The sequence below is a fragment of the Podarcis erhardii genome, assembly GCF_964252035.2.
Source record: "Podarcis erhardii genome assembly, chromosome: 5".
NCBI classification, from domain to species: domain Eukaryota; kingdom Metazoa; phylum Chordata; class Lepidosauria; order Squamata; family Lacertidae; genus Podarcis; species Podarcis erhardii.
The window spans coordinates 87,584,565-87,602,546 of NC_138509.1; the positions used below are offsets into that span (position 1 = coordinate 87,584,565).

Consider the following 17,982-nt stretch of genomic DNA (forward strand, 5'->3'; position numbering starts at 1 on the left):
GAATAGGCTCCCTTGTGGTGAGTGTGTGGATTTCTCCTACAATGGAGGTTTTAAAGCAGAGGCTGGGTGACCATCTGTCATGCACGATCGAGATGAAATACTTGCATTGCGGGAGGTTGGGCTAGATGACCCCGGGGGTTCCCTTCCAACTCCCCGATTCTATACTGCCGGCCTGCTTCTCTCCCTGGAAGTTCCACCTCTGCACGAGAATATTGGGGGAGAGAAAGGATGGTGACGGGCTTTGAAGGCCAGCATTTGCAGAAACGCTGCTGCCTCCCTCCGTCTCCACCCCTGGCCCGAAACACACACACACACACACACACACACACACACAGTGTGGACCCCCCCTCCTCCGCCCCGTTTTTCTTTAATTTCCCTGTTCCACGTCACAGTTGACGCCGGGACCTTTGTCACCCTCAGTGCTGCCACCACGCTGCTGCCAGCCAAAGCGGAAAAACGGGAGGTGTGTGCATGCATATGTGTGTGTGGGGGGGTGTGTGTGTCAGTGAACGCTAACAGCGGGGGCGGTTTGGACAAGGGCTCTGCGCGCAGGCGCGCGCGCGCGCACCCACACCCACCCCTCCCCAAGCGAGGGATCCCCTCGCTTCCCAGGGACTGCTCCCCCCCCCCACACCTCCCTCTGCAACTTCTCCCCAGTCATGCAATGGAGATGGGGAAAAAATAGAGGTGGACGAAAGTCTGCATGCATTCCTGGTTCTCCTAAGCTTTGATTGTGCTCGCCTCGGCTGCTGCTGCTGCTGCTGTGCAAGCGCGCCCCTTCGCGCGCGCGCGCTCCGCACACAGCTGCGAGGCTGTTCGGCGCGCGTAGCGGCGTGTGCCCGTGAGCGCGCGCCTGAGCGTGCCCGCGCCTCCCTCTTATGTCTACAGGTAGCAGCGGCGGCGGCGGCGGCAGCAGCAGCAGCAGCAGCGGAAGGGGGGCGAAAAAGGCAACTGAACTGCAGGAGCCTTTTCTCGAATTTGGAAAGCGGCTGATGCTCCCTTTGCCTACGGATGTACAGCCCTCTGTCTCCTTCGTGATCCCGTCTCCTTGGGCCACTGTGTGCTGCTCTTCCCTGATCCCCCTTCTCCCTCCATCCCTCTCTCCTTCCTTCCTTTTTTAAAATTTTAAATAATAGTAATAGTAATATTTTTTAAATCACCCTTGGGGATTTTGCATGATATCTATCTATAGATACAGAGCTGCAATTGCAAGTGACTTTTCTCTCTGCAAATAATTTTAGAAATTAATTTCCTCTCTCCCGACGTGTTTCTACGTTTGGCTTGCCAAGTTTGTAGCGAGACACGTCTTCTGAAATTCTCCTTTCTCCCGCTCCTTTTTTGGGGGGGTGGGGTGAGTGGGGAGGGGGGCGTTGGTGTAGGATCGGTCGCAGCGACAGCCCCTCGCTGGATGTAGAAAGGCACAGATTCTGCGATTTTCCTCTTTTCTCCTTCCTCCCCTTCCCCACCAAATTCCCTTCTTCTCGCCACCCTACCTCTCCTGGACGCCTCTCCTCTCTCCTCTCCTCAAGACATTTGGAATCCTCTAGGGAGCTAATGGATACTAAGGAATCAGCTTGGCACATTCTTCCGTCGAGTCCCTTCCCAGAAGAAGAGCATTAAAGACATGCACGTTGCTTGTTCCCCCCTTGTTTTTCCTTTTCCTAAAACAAGACCCAGCCTTCAACTTAGCTTCCTCTTCTTCTCCAAGTATTTATGATTGCAGAGCAGGTACAAAAGGAGGAGTAGTTTGATAAGGTAAGGCATCTATTTCTGTCCTTTCCAAGACGCCAGCATGTTATCTATCTGGGCTTTCTAATAACTTGCCTCTTTCTGCCCATCTCTTTCCCCAGAAGGGGTTCATTTTTCTCTCCACCATCCCCCCCCCCCCCACCTCAGGTCCAAGTCTCTCCTATGCTTCCCCCGCAAAATATATCTGAATTGTCTTTGTGTGCGCTCTAGTATTAAATCTGATTAACCCTCCACCCCTCCTCCAATATTATAAGAGTTTATGTCTGCTCCAGGCATGTTTTGTCTGTATGGGAGACCTGGATTTCAAACACACATGCCAGTATCTTCTGATTAAAGGAACAGCTCCCACCCCCCTCTTTCCCCTTTTTGGGGTATACTTCCTCTTCTTCAACAGCAGTCTGCATTAACACAGCATACATAAGCAGCAGGCAAAAGCCGGCCTTTATTATTTATGTGCCTAGGAGAAACTTGACAAGTGGAACTAAAAAGTCTTTATATATCAAGGTATTTGCTGCAGCTCTTATAAATAAAGCCCATTTAATTCGAGGGAGTCAGCACCATCAGTTGAGGGTGGAGGAGACGGCTTGATCCATGTAGAAGTGGAGGGGGGGGCATTTATTGATTAAGGCTTTGGTTGTACGTTTGGGGCTCTGTTCATATTTGCCCTTAGCGGAGAAAAAGCCCATAATCTTTGCTTCAAAAAGCCAGAAGCAGTGGGATTTTGGGGGGGAATGGGCTAGTTTTCCAGTAACACTCTCCCCAAACATTTTCTTCTCCCTGTGCTTTTAAAATGCATGAATTCTTGACCTGTCCTCTCCTGTGGTTCTCAGCCTCTGGCTGCAATCTCTGTGATATACTTCACCTAGGCTTGACTCCTTAGTGACCAGCTTCTTAATAAGTGGCTCTGTGTTTGGGAAGGATAGAGAAAAGTCTTTTTTGGGGGCGAGACAGAGGTGCGTTGGCAGAGGAGCTGCAGTTGTGGGGGGCAAGGAGGAAGCCCCACGGAGGGTGTGTGTGAGAGAGACACCCCCACGCAACATGCTGGAGAAGCGTTAGTGAGAATCACAAGGGTGCTAGGGCATCTGAATCTTCTGTGCCTGGTGCTTGCTAGTTATTGGCAGCTGAAGAATGACTGGGAGCAGCAGCCAGGAAACAGAGGAAGGAAAGAGGATGTGGAAAGACAGTGGAATCAGGCAAATGAACTGAAGGGGAGGAGGGTTGGGAAGGGAGATTGGAAAACATAAGATGCTTGCACTGAGAACGTTTGCAAGCTTTCTGGCCACACAAGGTTCTTCCATAGGCATTGCTGTTCGGTGTGAGTTAAGCGCAGTAGCTTATCAGTCACCAGGAGTCAGAGAGACGGGTGGTGATGGGTGTGCTTGTGCATTTGTGCATGAGTGTTCAAACGCTGGCTACAGAGAGGCGCTGATAGATTATAAAGCATCCCCTTGGAGCAACTGCCTTCACTTCAGTTCATCTCCTTCGCAGGATCTGGCACCAACCCAACCTGGCCTTCTCTTCTTCATCATCATAACATGTCTGTTATTTCCCTTATAGTTATTCTCCCCTCCTGGGTGATTTCCTTCCACATTACTTTCTTGGGGCGATTCTCATCCGCTCTGCTGAAACGTGCTCTGTAGAGGTCTTTCTCCTGTTTTACGAGGGGCAGGAAGTGGTGTAAAGAAAAGGATGGTGGGAAACACCTGGCTGGAATTTATTTGCATTACAAAGAATCATTTGAATTGCAATTAACTCTCCCTGGGATATAACCATACGCAATGAAGCTGTTAGAGCTGAGGCAAGGGGAAGGTGACATAAAAGAAATTAGGCTTGGCCTCTCAGCGATATAGATCCTTGGTCTCCATCAGTGAGCTCTCTGGGCCATATTTTATATCCCAGGTTCATACTTGGGAAAGAGCAAGGCTTTCAGCAAGCAGCTAATTGCAGAAATATTCTGCTTTTTATGGGATTTAATGGTCCTTTTTTGTCTTAAAATAAAATCTCTCTGTGCTAATAAAGCAGTCTGTATCTATCACAAATTACTTGTGCTCCTCTAAGGATAAATGTTAACCTTTTTTTTAATGCATCCATTTCCAAAATAATTAATTGCTGTGAACAATTGCTAAAAGGGTTCTTGGTAATAAAGGTGTCATCAAGAAATGCTGGGTGGCATTTGACCATAGATCTTTTGTTATGTTTTTTTTAAAATAAAAAAACCCATCAATATGAAATACCCAGCGATTCTTTGCCACTTGACAGCCACAGGGAACTGAGGGCACATCTGATGAGAAGATCACGGGTGATTAGGGACAGGGGTGATGGGATGGGTCCATTCACCAAAAGGGCACCAAAAAATTCACATTGTTCTTGGTTCAGACAAAGAGCTAAGACACCACAGGGGCTGATTTAGTGACTTGCACAAAACCCAAGTGGGCAACACGGTTTGGACCATCCGATCCCATGTTTTGATTAAAAGGGAAGGAGGGGGGAAGTGAAATGTTGTAGTAAGTCGGTTGGCTCTGGCGTTAGCCTTTGCAATCCTCTTAAATAAACGCAGGGACTGTGGCATTCAGTTTTTCAGCAGAATATATTTAATGCTCCTGCAGCACTGGAGGAAGTGGTGATGGAGAAGGAGGATATATATATATTCCTTCCAGTCCATCCCTGCTGCCTTTATTTTCATGCTTTCTTTATTAATGGGATTTGCTGGAGTTTGTCTCCCCTCCTCTTTTTCTTCTTTTTTTAATCCACCATTTACATTTAGGATGAATAACAGAAAGAAATGTCTTTTTAAAAGCCTCTCTTCCAACGAATCACAGAAGCCCCCAGCCGCTGAAGCCTCTCATCCCCCACCCCCCCCCCAAAAAAAGAAGAAAAGAGCCCACAAAAAGATTTTACGCTTACCTAACTTCCCCCCACAAGCCCCTTGTTCCCGTTCGTTGCCTCTTCTGAAACACTTCTGCAGCTGATACTAGAGACAACGTTTGTGTATCTGATTGCCTCTGATCATTTGTTTTAAATATATCGCCCCACGTTTCAGCTGGAGTTCCATTTAACAGTATTGACAAATCATTCATTGTAGGAAAACATCATTAGAAACATAGGCTCTATTCATCATGTGAGCTCTCTTTCTCTAGGCCGCCGAGTACTGAATATAATTAATCAATGAAACTAATTTCTTAACTAGAGAATTACCTTGTAGCTTTGCTGCGAAATGTTTATGTGGCTTCTGATCATCCCTTGGAGGGCTTTTCCTGGGGCCGGGGGCTACTACACTGAACGGGCAGGAATGATTCTGCCTGGCTTGCAGCACTCAAGACTGCTTACTCTAGCATGGACTCCCATCCACTGAACAGTGAGAAGGGAAGTCCTTGGTTCAAGTCTTGTCTTTGGCGTGAAGCAGCTGAGAAGCTTTAGGAAAGCCACCTTCTCCCAGCTGTTCATCTGAACGTTCTGTGGCATTCTATTATAGACATAGATGGGTTTCTCAACGCCTGGGGTTATTGTGGGCTGGATCAGTCCAAAGGCCCATCTAATCCAGCACCCTGCTCTCACACTGGCCTACCAGATGCCTATGGGAATCCTGCAAACAGGACCTGTGCACAGAAGTGCCGTCCCTACTTTTGCATCCCAGCAGCTGCAGTAGTGGATGGTGGGGTGGGGTTGTGGCACATACCTGACCTCCCAGAAGTGGAGATGCCTCTCCTCCCCAGGAGGGAGAGTGGGAAAGGCAAGGCAGGAGGGAGGTCAGCACTGTGCAAACACACTGGCAGAACCAATAAGGTGTTCTTGCTAGTGTGTTTGCAGCGGTGACCCAGCTGCTGGGAGTCAAGTAAGTGCTATAGCTCAACCCTACAGTCCACTACTAGGCAACTGGTATTCAGAGGCATAGTGCTTCTGATGTTGGAAGCAGTTGCACCCAATGCTCAGCATTGGTCCTCAGCAAGAAGAATCTTTAGTAACCCCCCCCCGCCCCAGTTGCTTCAACTTTGGATACCTTGTTTTGTTTGAAACATGCTTTATCTCTTCCACATAAAATGATAAATGCATAGCTATGATCTATAAATCTGTATTTATTCATGCCATATGAACGCTTTGATTCAGCTGCTTAGTGGTTGTATCGGGCAGATGTTCCTCCTAGCCAGATGATCCAGTTCTTTGCCTGGGTTGCCTTCCCTGAAATCTACCCCTTGTTGATGTGTCATTGATTGTATTGCTGCTGTTGGTTTCTATGGTGAAAAGTGTTGGAATCTTGGAAGCCAAGACCCAAGTTTGGGGCAATCACTCTTGGGTGAGAGAACCCCAGCAGAGATTTAGCACCACAGTACAAGCAGCAAAAAAAGGTGTGTAAAACCTTCCAGTGAGTCCCTAAAATGCCCTCTTTTAAAAACTTTCCAAGCTATCTCACTTCCCTAGCATAGATACAGAACAAATGTTTTTAGTGAGTCATACAACGGACTCCTTGCAAATCTCTTCAAATGTCAGATTCAGGTGCTTTTCTATACAGCAGTAAAAAAAGATGCTGCTTAATTACAAAAGGTAAAAGTTACTAAACTATTGGTGGAGAAAAATATTTGTTTCAGATTCCATTCTGGTCTGAAACAAAAAGAGGCTGGTTAAAGCCATGCGCTGGAGTGACCAGCTTAGAGCTCCTTGCATGCTGAAATCCACTTGGAGAGGGAGATATAACCTCACTTGAAAGTTATAAGCCTTGATCAGGGCTGTCTTACCCATAGGTGCTAGGGGTGTGGGGCACCCGGGCACCGGGCTCTCAGGGGCTCCAGGTCGAGATTCAGAGAGTTGAATCCGGGGAAAAGCCTGCCCGTCGGTCAGAGCGCCGCAGTGGGCTCTTCTGGACTGCGAGTTTGGGGGCGACCAAGCCAGCGAGACACTGAGGCGGCCAGTTGGCTTTGCCCTCCTTCACGCCTAAGATTGGGCAACCTTGGGGGGGGGTCTTTGCACCCCGGCACCGCATATGGTTAAGATAGCCCTGGCCTTGGTGATCCATTTTCTGAGAAGCTTTAGGAAAGCCACCTTCTCCTAGCTGTTCATCTGAACGTTCTGTGGCATTCTATTATAGACATAGATGGGTTTCTCAACTCCTGGGGTTATTGTGGGCTGGATCAGTCCAAAGGCCCATCTAATCCAGCATTTTCTCTCAAGGTGGAAAGTGATGACATGCTAAGCCTGACAGGACAGCTTACTCTATGGTTTAACCCTTTCAGGAACTAATTTGGATTCAAACATGCTAGAGTTATGTGAGGCTGGAGAGAATTACACTTCTCAGCACAGAGTGTTTGTGATTTGTGGGTAGTAACTATCTCCACCCTGAGATGGATCGATGCCAACTGGTAACCCCTCACATAGACTACTGCAATGTCTTGTGGCTGCCTCTACAGTTGGTTCAAAATAGAGCCCCCATGGTATTGTGACTGGGTATTTTCATCATGTTATGACAGTGCTTTCCCAGCTGCACTCACTCTCAGTTGGTATTGGGACCCGATTTAAAGTGCTGCATTTAATCTATAGAATTCTAAAATGCCTTAGGATCATCTCCCTGCAAATGTCTACATGAATCTTAAGATCCTTCTTCATATGCACAGAACTGAGATAGGTGACCACTAAGGAGAGGGATAGCCTTTTTGGTAGTGGCACCGCAGCTATGGAATGCTTCTCTTAAGAGAGACTCACTTGGTGCCGCCTTTGTGGTCTTACCAGCACCGGACAAAGTCCTTTTCTATTACCTTGGCTTTTAAATTGTGTTTTTTAGGTCTCAGATTATTTTATCCTGTCACTGAAACAAATATGGTTTGTTTTTTGCAGTTGTCTATTATTTCTGCTGATTTTATGATAGATATGAACGATGGTTTTGTTGGCAGCCACCCAGGGAATACTTACTGATAAGTTGAATAAATAAATAACGAAAAACACCTGTTTTAAAGATAGAGAACAAGGAGACTGACTTGTCTTCCAGTGGGAAATGTGGGAAGTCATGATGAAGAGCTCAAAAACACAAGCACAGAGTAGATCGTGGAGGAAAATGAGCTGAGCAGAACCTCTCTTTCACCAGCCATCCAGTGTAATTTGCCCTGTTCATCATCCATTTTCTTTTCCACTGCAATTCTGTCTATGAGCCACAGCCAGGCTCCTCTTCACCACAGCACAGATCTAGTGTGGAGAGACATGTATGCACACCTAGCTCCTTGCACAGGCCTGAGCAAGATAAACATCCTAAAAGATAAAGAAAACCCGTGGGTTTGGCTCAGGATTAATTTATGAAGGACAGAGTGGTTGAAATGTAGAGAAGTTGACCTGACTTAATGTATTCCTGACAGATACTTGTGCTCAGCTGCTGTTTGAAGACCTCCAAGGACAGAGGTTCCCATTTCCAGCCTAAGTGTCTTCTTTGGTTGATGAACCGCTCCTAGGATATCCATCATATAGGCTTGTTTTATGATGGGGAGGGACTATAGCTCAGCGGTAAAGCATCTGCTTTGCATTCAAAAGGTCCCTGGTTCAATCCCTGAGATCTCCAGGTAGGGTTGGGAGTCAACCCTCCCAGAAAACCTGCCTGTGAGTGAGGACAATACTGAGCTAGATGAATCAGTCGTCTGACTCTGTGCAAGGCAGCCTCTTGTAGTCCACACTGTTGACTCAGCAATCAACATGGAAGAAGAAGAAGAGTTTGGATTTGATATCCCGCTTTATCACTACCTGAAGGAGTCTCAAAGCGGCTAACGTTCTCCTTTCCGTTCCTCCCCTACAACAAACACTCTGTGAGGTGAGTGAGGCTGAGAGACTTCAGAGAAGTGTGACTAGCCCAAGGTCACCCAGCAGCTGCATGTGGAGGAGTGGAGACACGAACCCGGTTCACCAGATTACGAGTCTACCGCTCTTAACCACTACACCACACTGGTGTAAGAGAGCAAGTGTTCTCTTAGGTAGGAGGGAAGGAAAGTTAGCAGTGGATTCAAATGCCCACTCCACATTTTCTGCCCCATTCTTGGGAGAAGAGTTTGGAGCATGAGTGGGGGGTTGGGGGAGAACTCAAAATAAATTTCAGAGAGCAGGGGCTTAGCAGAGTGGAAAAAACAGAAGAGAAGAAAAGTCAGAAATAGCCTCTCCCCCTGCGGTTCCTAACAAGCCCCCATCTCCTGAAAGTTAATTAAGAATTGTCCTCTCCCCAAACTAGGCGGCAATTGTTGGTTCCTTGAATGCGGGCATTGGAAGATACTTCCAAAAACATGTGGATCAAGGCCACTGAAAACAGCGTCTGATAGTAAAGGAATAATGATATCAGCAGGAATAATGATATCAGCAGGGTACTGTTAGCAGAACTGCTTTCATTTGCAAGTACTCTCTCCCTTTTAAATACAACCGACTCAGCTGCCTTTGAAACAATTGGTCTTGTCTGTGTGCTGCCACGAAATCTTTCAGGTTCCTGTGCCCATGAATGCGGCAATAACAGAGGAGATCCTTAAACGGCAGTGAATTGCAGGCAAACACTAGGGTTCAGGAGGTCAGCTAAGTCATTCATTATTGCACCGGGAACATTGCTGATCTAGGTGTATGGTAAATTAAATCTCATAAGGGTAACTTCTGGTAGAGGTAGGATACAGCTCCCCCGTTTGCTCTGTAGAATGGGAAAGAATGCTACCCTATGCCTGCACATCTTGTCTCCCTCCCCTTTGAGCCAATGCCGTTCACAAGCACATATTGCAACCTCCCCTGGTTCTTCAGACTTAGGCAAGCAACAAATCCAGGAGTCTTACTGAGCCCTTTGATGGGCAGTATACATTGTTGGGGTGGGGACTTTACCATGGGGACCCGATTTAAGTCAAAAGAAAATTTGCCTACAATTATTCCTAGTCCTGCATAGAAGAAGAGATGCTTCTGTCCATTCATCCCCAGTAGGGTGTGAGCGCCTTCTGTCTGAGCTTCTCAAAAGGCCTTCATCATTGGTTCAGAGTTAGGTGGGTCAATCTACACTCCATTACAGTGGTACCTCAGGTTACATATGCTTCAGGTTACATACGCTTCAGGTTACAGACTCCGCTAACCCAGAAATAGTGCTTCAGGTTAAGAACTTTGCTTCAGGATGAGAACAGAAATCGTGCTCTGGTGGTGCGACGGCAGCAGGAGGCCCCATTAGCTAAAAGTGGTGCTTCAGGTTAAGAACAGTTTCAGGTTAAGAACGGACCTCTGGAACAAATTAAGTACTTAAGCCGAGGTACCACTGTATTTGAATGGACTGCTTTTTTGTGTTTGATTTGATCACTGGAGCCGTAAAGACTTAGTCCAGTGGTTTTCAAATGGCTCCTTGGAAGATTACGTTGCTGAAGAAATCAGCAATGACGGACAATTGTTTGAATACAGTGTGGAGTTGCATTCGGCAGTGCACTCTCAGTTCCTGTGTGGGAACGAAGATGCCTAAGAAGTATGACTTGTTCCTATACTTACAGCCAGTAATCATTTTGTGCGGCAGTTCTGCTCTTGGTCCGCATGCGGCAGTTCTGCTCTTGGTCCGCGTGCTCTTGGTGGAGCATGCGTAAGCCCACTCCTCCCCATTGCACCCCATTCTTCCCTATTCCAGGTCCAAAAGGACCAGTGCATCAGTGGTCATTTGTCAATTGGACGTCCACAAAATGGTCAACACCTGTACTGTGCCTAGGAAATGACCCAAGATCCTTGGCAGATCTGATGGACTCATTGGCGGAAAATAGGTATGGAATGGGTTCCATGAGGGTAGTAGCGTAGGGTCTTTCATACCTAAAGGAGAAGGCAGTGTGACCTCTTATGGCCTCTTGTAGCCTTAGGTTTGGGCAGATGCATGATGTTGTATCCAGCTGAGTCATACTTAGAGTAGCTCCATGGACTCAAGTTAGTCTGCACTTTTTAGAAGCTTTTCAGGAACTTCTACTTTGGTTTGGTTTGCAGTGATCGTGTTTGAGCCTTAATGCTGTTTACACTTATTGCAATGCCTTTGATTTAGGGTTGCAAACTTCAGTCAATTAATCGGTTAGGTTAAATGATATTCTATATATATCCTATAATGTAGTTATGAAAGCTACAGATGACAGGCATCATATTAGCATTCGCCTTTCTTTCTCGTGCAGGAGGGCATGGCACATCTGAGATTGCTTTTTGATGTCCGTAGCAGGCACAAAGTATGCTCCCCCCCCCCATTTTAACAGTCTGGAAAAACATGGGGATTTTAATTACTGTATTTTTCGCTCTATAAGACGCACCAGACAACAAGACGCACCTAGTTTTTGGAGGAGGAAAACAAGAAAAATATATATTCTGAATCCCAGAAGCCAGAACAGCAAGACGGATCGCTGCGCAGTGAAAGCAGCAATCCCTCTTGCTGTTCTGGCTTCTGGGATAGCTGCGCAGCTTGCATTCGCTCCATGACACACACACACACATTTCCCCTTACTTTTTAGGAGGGAAAAAGTGAGTCTTATAGAGCAAAAAATACGGTAATTGATCAATCAGGTGGCAGTCCTACATTTGCATTATATTTTATACCAAAAACTTTTGCTTACATGCCTTAGCATTTACATTATCAGAGGAAAACGAGCTCTACTCTGAAACAAATGGAAATAAAAAAGCTGATATATTTCTGGCAGACTGCAAATAAATGTGGAGTTGGGACCAAGGGGTCAAATGTTGTTTTGCCACAAAGGGCAATTTGTTAAAGCATCCCTCTAAGTGCTAGCAGATCTTGAATTGATTGTACTCTCCAATCGATAAAGAAACTCAAGAGACCAGTGCATCTGGTCTGGACCCAGGATGCACTGTTGGCCTGACCCAAGGTACAATTATTCTAGTAACTGAACTGATGGATTTGAAAAACCCGAGAATGGATTTGTTTCTTCTTGGTATATTTAATCCACGTTGCTTAGTATCCCATCACCATGAATGGCCAGTACTGGAAGAACATTACCAGTGGGGTAGGATAATGGAATATTCCACTACACACCATACAGCTGAATTTCTAACAGTCTGCACCAGCCTTTCTCAACCTAGAGTCCCCAGATGTTATTGTAATTATTTAAACAATTTTCCTGTCCACGTCAAGTTTATCGTTATTATACCCATAATGCAGAGGGATGGAGCTGTGGCTTAGAGAATGTGGGTTATGCTAACCTTGCTAAGTAACCTGATGTTGTTATACCGAGTTTGCTGGAGGGCAGGGTGAGGGAGAGTAGTGTATAACAACTGTGGAGTTGGAGACTCGATTTTCTTGGTGTGTGTGTGTGTGTTTAGGGAAAATGCAGTGCAGATAGGGTGTGTGAAATTTATTGTACCAGCAGTGTGATTAATTAAGGTATGGATGAGTAAAAGGGACTCAGGAAAAGAACAGGAGGTTCAGAAGCAAGTGGGAATATGTTGTCTAGATTCCTTATAGACAGCAAGTACACCCATCGAGAAACCCTGGAGAGGTAGAGAGGAATACAAGTTTGTCAGAGGCCAGGTCTACTTAGGTCCTCCCACTCATTCGCTTGACCTACTAGAAATAATGGACCTGCTCTCTGATACAAGTTATGTTTGTTTGTTTGGAATATTTACTCCCCATTGCCTACGGCACTAGGAAGATTCCAGCAGAGGCTCATGTTGACAATACCCCTTTTCAGGTACAGACTGTACACAGTTTTCATGCCTTTATTTATTATAAAGCATTTCTAGAGTGCTTGATATTTTAAATACTCCTAAGCGGTGCCCAGAAATAAGACAAAAATGACAAAACCTTATTGCAAGCGTGGCTACATCATTGATTTGTATAAAAGCACCACAGTGCTGGCAGTTTTATCTTAGATCCTGGATTTTCAAGTATGTTTTTAAAAAATGAAACACCAACCCCAATGAGCAATTATGGTTTTCCATCACAGCCAGTAAGCATCTCAACCAGGCCATGGGTCTGTGAAAGTATCCTCAGATCTATAAGTAAGTTGAGGTGGGGGTGAGAGTGACAATACAATGTACATTCTCTCCTGTGGTTAAGGATGTATACACAAGATGTTTTGCTTTCGAATCTATGGAGACCAAGTACTTATTGACACCTCCCCCGGTAGTCCACACACTAGGGCTGCCATATTTTAAAAAGTGAAAATCCGGACAGAAAAGTTCAGCTTTTTAAGGCAAAGTTCTTGAGCTTTTTTTTTTTTTGCAAAAATTGCAAAAAATAGAGGGTTTAGAGCTTTCCTCACCCCCAGAAATCACCCAAATCTGGATTTCCCCGGACATTAAATGGAATCCCAGAAATGTCCAGGAAATTCCGGATGTATGGCAACCCTACCACACACAATCTAGATCTATTGCATTTTTATTTGTTATTTCTTTTGCTTCTGCCAAGCACTTTTTGAGAAACTGGTTTCATTCTGAATAGAAAAGCTTACTGGAGATTACCCCACTGTGTGTCAGTTTGAAAACAGATGAAAGCAGTTTGTTTGTTTGAAAACAGATGAAGGCAATTGGGGTGGGTGTGTATGTGTGTGTTGTGAGTAAATGTACACCAAGATGGCGATCCTTCTTCATTCACTTGAGACATGTTCAGGGAGGAAAAGGCGTGGTAATCTAATCAAGCAGGGAGATTTCAAATGTGTATCAAGTGACTGCATTCAGCCTAGTGGACATCAGAATCTGGCTCGGAAGCAGCATTTTGACAAAGAGCACAAACTATTCTGGATTAAGGAAACACTACATTTTTGTGCGACATATGGATTAGTGTGTACGCAGCCTACTTTGTGTGCCGGTGCTGACTGGAATGCAGACACTGTAGCCAATCGGCACCCTGAATGGGGCAAAAAGTGATGAGGAATAGCCCAGCAAAGTGGGTCTTTCATTTGAAATGAGAAACAAGTTGTTGTTGTTTAGTCGTTTAGTCGTGTCCGGCTCTTCGTGACCCCATGGACCAGAGCACACCAGGCACTCCTGTCTTCCACTGCCTCCCGCAGTTTGGTCAGACTTATGCTGGTAGCTTCGAGAACACTGTCCAACCATCTCGTCCTCTGTCGTCCCCTTCTCCTTGTGCCCTCCATCTTTCCCAACATCAGGGTCTTTTCCAGGGAGTCTTCTCTTCTCATGAGGTGGCCAAAGTATTGGAGCCTCAGCTTCAGGATTTGTCCTTCCAGTGAGCACTCAGGGCTGATTTCCTTAAGAATGGAGAGGTTTGATCTTCTTGCAGTCCATGGGACTCTCAAGAGTCTCCTCCAGCACCATAATTCAAAAGCATCAATTCTTCGGCGATCAGCCTTCTTGATGGTCCAGCTCTCACTTCCATACATCACTACTGGGGAGAAACAAGTAGGACTGTTTAAAGAAATTAATGAACCGATTGCATCTGCATCAATTTGCTTATGAATACAAATACAAATACTTTCAAAGGCGGGGTGGGAGTAGGGGTGGCGAAGAGTGTACTGTTATGAGTTTGGGAGCAGGGGAGTACCCTTTGAACCCTTGGATCAAGCAAGTGTTAAAATATAAGCCAGGATTGCTTCCTGATGAGGCGATTGCCTGGGCGATGGGCCATTAAGAGAAAAAAGGAAAAGAGCTTTATGTGAAATGGGTGGGGCCCCTCCCTCAACAACTCACTGTTAGAAGAACAACGCCAGAGCTGGGAGTTGCAGCTGTGTGAGCAAGAAGAATAAGCAGCAAGCTGGTGAGGGAGAGACAGGGCGATGTTTGATTTCTGCTTGAAGCAAACGTGTGTTAAAAACCACCACCACCACCCTTAAGTGTGGCAGAAGTGGTTTGAATTTTTGCACTTGTCTTTCCCCTCCTGTGAACAAATGCCTCAGAATGCATTGAACATGTGACTAAGCAAATTGGTAGCTTTTGGTTTCTTGCAGTTTATCCTTCTTCCTGCCCGTACATTTTCACACCAGCAAACCTCTCCCTCCCCCCCCCCCGTTCTTTTAAGAAAAATCCTCATCAGGATTTTAATATAATTTTATCCTAATATACAATTGCAGCTATGGGGGAGGAGAGGCTCTCTTGGGGTGTTTTTGCTGTGAACCCCTCCATTGTAGGCTCAGTTTGTGTATATGTGCAACTAAACCATATATCATGAAGACACCACAGTCTCTGCTGTACCCCATCCCGAAGGAAACACGAACCCTGGGTAAGCTCCTCAAACCCCTGGAATCTCGCACTGCTCAGAGCTTGGGGTGGTGTCATAGAATCATAGAATCATAGAGTTGGAAGAGACCACAAGGGCCATCGAGTCCAACCCCCTGCCAAGCAGGAAACACCATCAGAGCACTCCTGACATATGGTTGTCAAGCCTCTGCTTAAAGACCTCCAAAGAAGGAGACTCCACCACACTCCTTGGCAGCAAATTCCACTGTCGAACAGCTCTTACTGTCAGGAAGTTCTTCCTAATGTTTAGGTGGAAACAGTCTGTGTGCAACAGTACTTTATCTGTTTGTAGACATTGGTCACATGAGCCTCAGTAGGCAGTCCATCAGAAAAGCCAATCCCCTTGTGTAGACTTCCTCCATGTACACGTGATGTTTGCCCCACTGTGATTCGCTTGATGGTTACCTAGATTTTCCAGCTGATCTCTCTCTCTCTCTCTCTCTCTCTCTCTCTCTCTCTCTCTCTCTGTGTGTGTGTGTGTGTGTGAAGAAACCCATGGAAGGGAAGCACATGCCTTGATTGTGGATGGAGCAGCTGGCCACACCCCAGTGGCCACCCATTTAGGGTTAATGAGAAACAGCCCTATGCATGCACAGGTGTGCATGTGCAGGGTTCCTCCTTGTAACTAGGATCCCTGATTGGCTTAGGGTTTCCGATTGCGCATCGTTCGGGTTGCTTTTTAATTTTTTTAATCCATTTGTGGCAAAACGTTTTATCTGCGGAGGAAATAGCTTGAACACCCCTTTGTTTTAAAGACGGCAAGCGTGTGTTAAAAACCACCACCACCACCCTTAAGTGTGGCAGAAGTGGTGTGAACTTTTGCATGCGCCTTTCCCGTCCTGTGAACAAATGCCTCAGAATGCAATGACCATGTGACTAAGCAGGGTCAAATTGGTTGCTTTTGGTTTCTCGCAGTTTATCATTCTTCCTGCCCATACATTTTCACATCAGCAAACTTCACCCTCCCCCCACCCCGTTAAGAAAAATCCTCATCAGGATTTTAATATAATTTTATCCTAATATACGATTATTATTTTTTGAAATTTGCCTAACGTACACCATTTTGCAAAAGAATTCTCACAAATATAATAGGTGGGGTTCACCATCAGTGGAACCCCTGTGCCTGAGGGGTCTCCTTCATTGCCTCCCCTGCATGCCCCCACTCCTGGAACTGACTCTTGGGTTGGGAGAATCCTCAAAACAGTGGGGGGGGGTCATTCCACCTGGCAACTTAGCTGATATGCTTTTGTAGATGGATCATTTTTAATAGAGTGGCATTGAATTCAGCTCAGTGCATTTCTGTATGTTCTCACTAATATATTCATTTCTATGCATATTTTATCCCAGTATATGCAATTTTTTTTAAATTAATAAAAGCACACACAAACACATTACTTGGCTGGATAACTGCATTGCAAAATGCATTGGAGAAGTGCCAGTTTCAAAGGATGGCTGGGTTTCGGTCTGCCTATTGTGCAAATTAGGGAAGCCCACCTTTGGAATGTGAACATAATTGAAATGCTCTCCCATCCCCTCATGTGACCAAATGACACCCACCACAGTTTTGGTGCCACATCAGTCTTCGCTTTAAGAATCCAGAGATACATTTCCTTAGATTCTTTGACTCCTGAGCGTAAAACACTGTTTCGTAGGACAAGGGGAAAATATCTACACACCCGTTGGCTATCCAGCAGGGAGCTCCTTTCGCATTCTTTTTGAAGTCTGTGGGAGGTACACAATGTTTAAACATGGGGAGCTGACAAAAATATTATGCAACATCATCCAAATTAATGCGCAAGGCCCCCTCTCTCTCCTTAAAGTTTCATTCCATTAATTTCTGTAACTCGGTAGACTTTAAAAGTTCAGATGAAAAAGGAACTTAATGCAATTACACTCTTTAAGGACTCCACATTAGCTGGTGGTATTTGATGTTGACTACTTCTTGTCTCATATTTTTCCTTTTGTGTTCAGCATTTTCTTCTGCAGAATTAACTTATCTCGCTGTTTTCAATAAAGTCTCACCTCCAGCTGAGAAACGTTTAACTTTTTTAAAAAAAAATAACTTTGAAAAAGGAATTAAGGAAGGGGGGAAAAACCCTTCTGAGCCACTAATTAAGCATATTTATTAGAAAATTAAAGTTAAAAGGGGCTTAACTGCAGCTGAAACTCCAGAGAAAGCCATATCTGGCTGGCAATTTTTATTGTTAAATTGGTGGTACAGTGAAAATGAAAAGTCACTCAGTTAAGAGAGAAGAGCTTTTAGATCTATTCAGTGGAGCTTACTGTTAGTTATTGCTCAAATTCCAGGGGCACTCAGAGGCCTCTTTAAAACTCATCAACTCACTGGGCTAAGCTGTGTGCAAATACCTAATGCAAGCTTGTCTGCTGAAGTGGTGCCTTACAGACTGGGAGATGGGTAGCCAACATTGTAAATCTCTAAAGGGCGCAATTGGAAGCACCTATTAACTGGGCTGCAACCCATTTCAGGTCCAAATCTACATAGCTGAGGAGTGCAGCTGTGCCAATCATTAGCCCATTTCAATTTGGGATGTGTGAAAGGGTTTCTTTGGACTGGTGGTAATGAAATATTTCCTGGGGTGGGGTGGGGGGTAGGGAACTACAGTGGTACCTTGGGTTACATACACTTCAGGTTACAGACTCCGCGAACAGAGAAATAGTGCTTCAGGTTAAGAACTTTGCTTCAGGATGAGAACAGAAATCGTGCTCCGGCGGCGTGGTGGCAGCGGAAGGCCCCATTAGCTAAAGGTTAAGAACAGTTTCAGGTTAAGTACGGACCTCCGGAACGAATTGAGTACTTAATCTGAGGTACCACTGTACATTATAAGATTGTCCCACTTTTAAAAATCTGTTTGCTTCATTGCTGTTCTTTTATTTATTGCTTCCTCCTCTTCTTGGTTTAATCACATGCAGAATCCCATCAGATTGGGGAATCAGGATGACATCATCACAACCTACAGTGGTACCTCAGGTTACATACGCTTCAGGTTACAGACTCCGCTAACCCAGAAATAGTACCTCAGGTTAAGAACTTTGCTTCAGGATGAGAACAGAAATTGCGCGGCAGCAGCG

General features: G+C 45.5%; 1 protein-coding gene across 1 annotated transcript in view; it reads left to right on the forward strand.

Annotated features, from left to right (window-relative positions):
- The first annotated feature begins 1,154 nt into the window (after positions 1 to 1,154).
- The window catches only part of NLGN1 (neuroligin 1), a 643,369-nt gene continuing 626,541 nt past the window's right edge, over positions 1,155 to 17,982 (forward strand). Inside the window, exon 1 of the mRNA XM_081862315.1 lies at positions 1,155 to 1,755. The gene's annotated coding sequence lies outside the window, so the exon portion shown is untranslated. The remainder of the gene's footprint in view (positions 1,756 to 17,982) is intronic.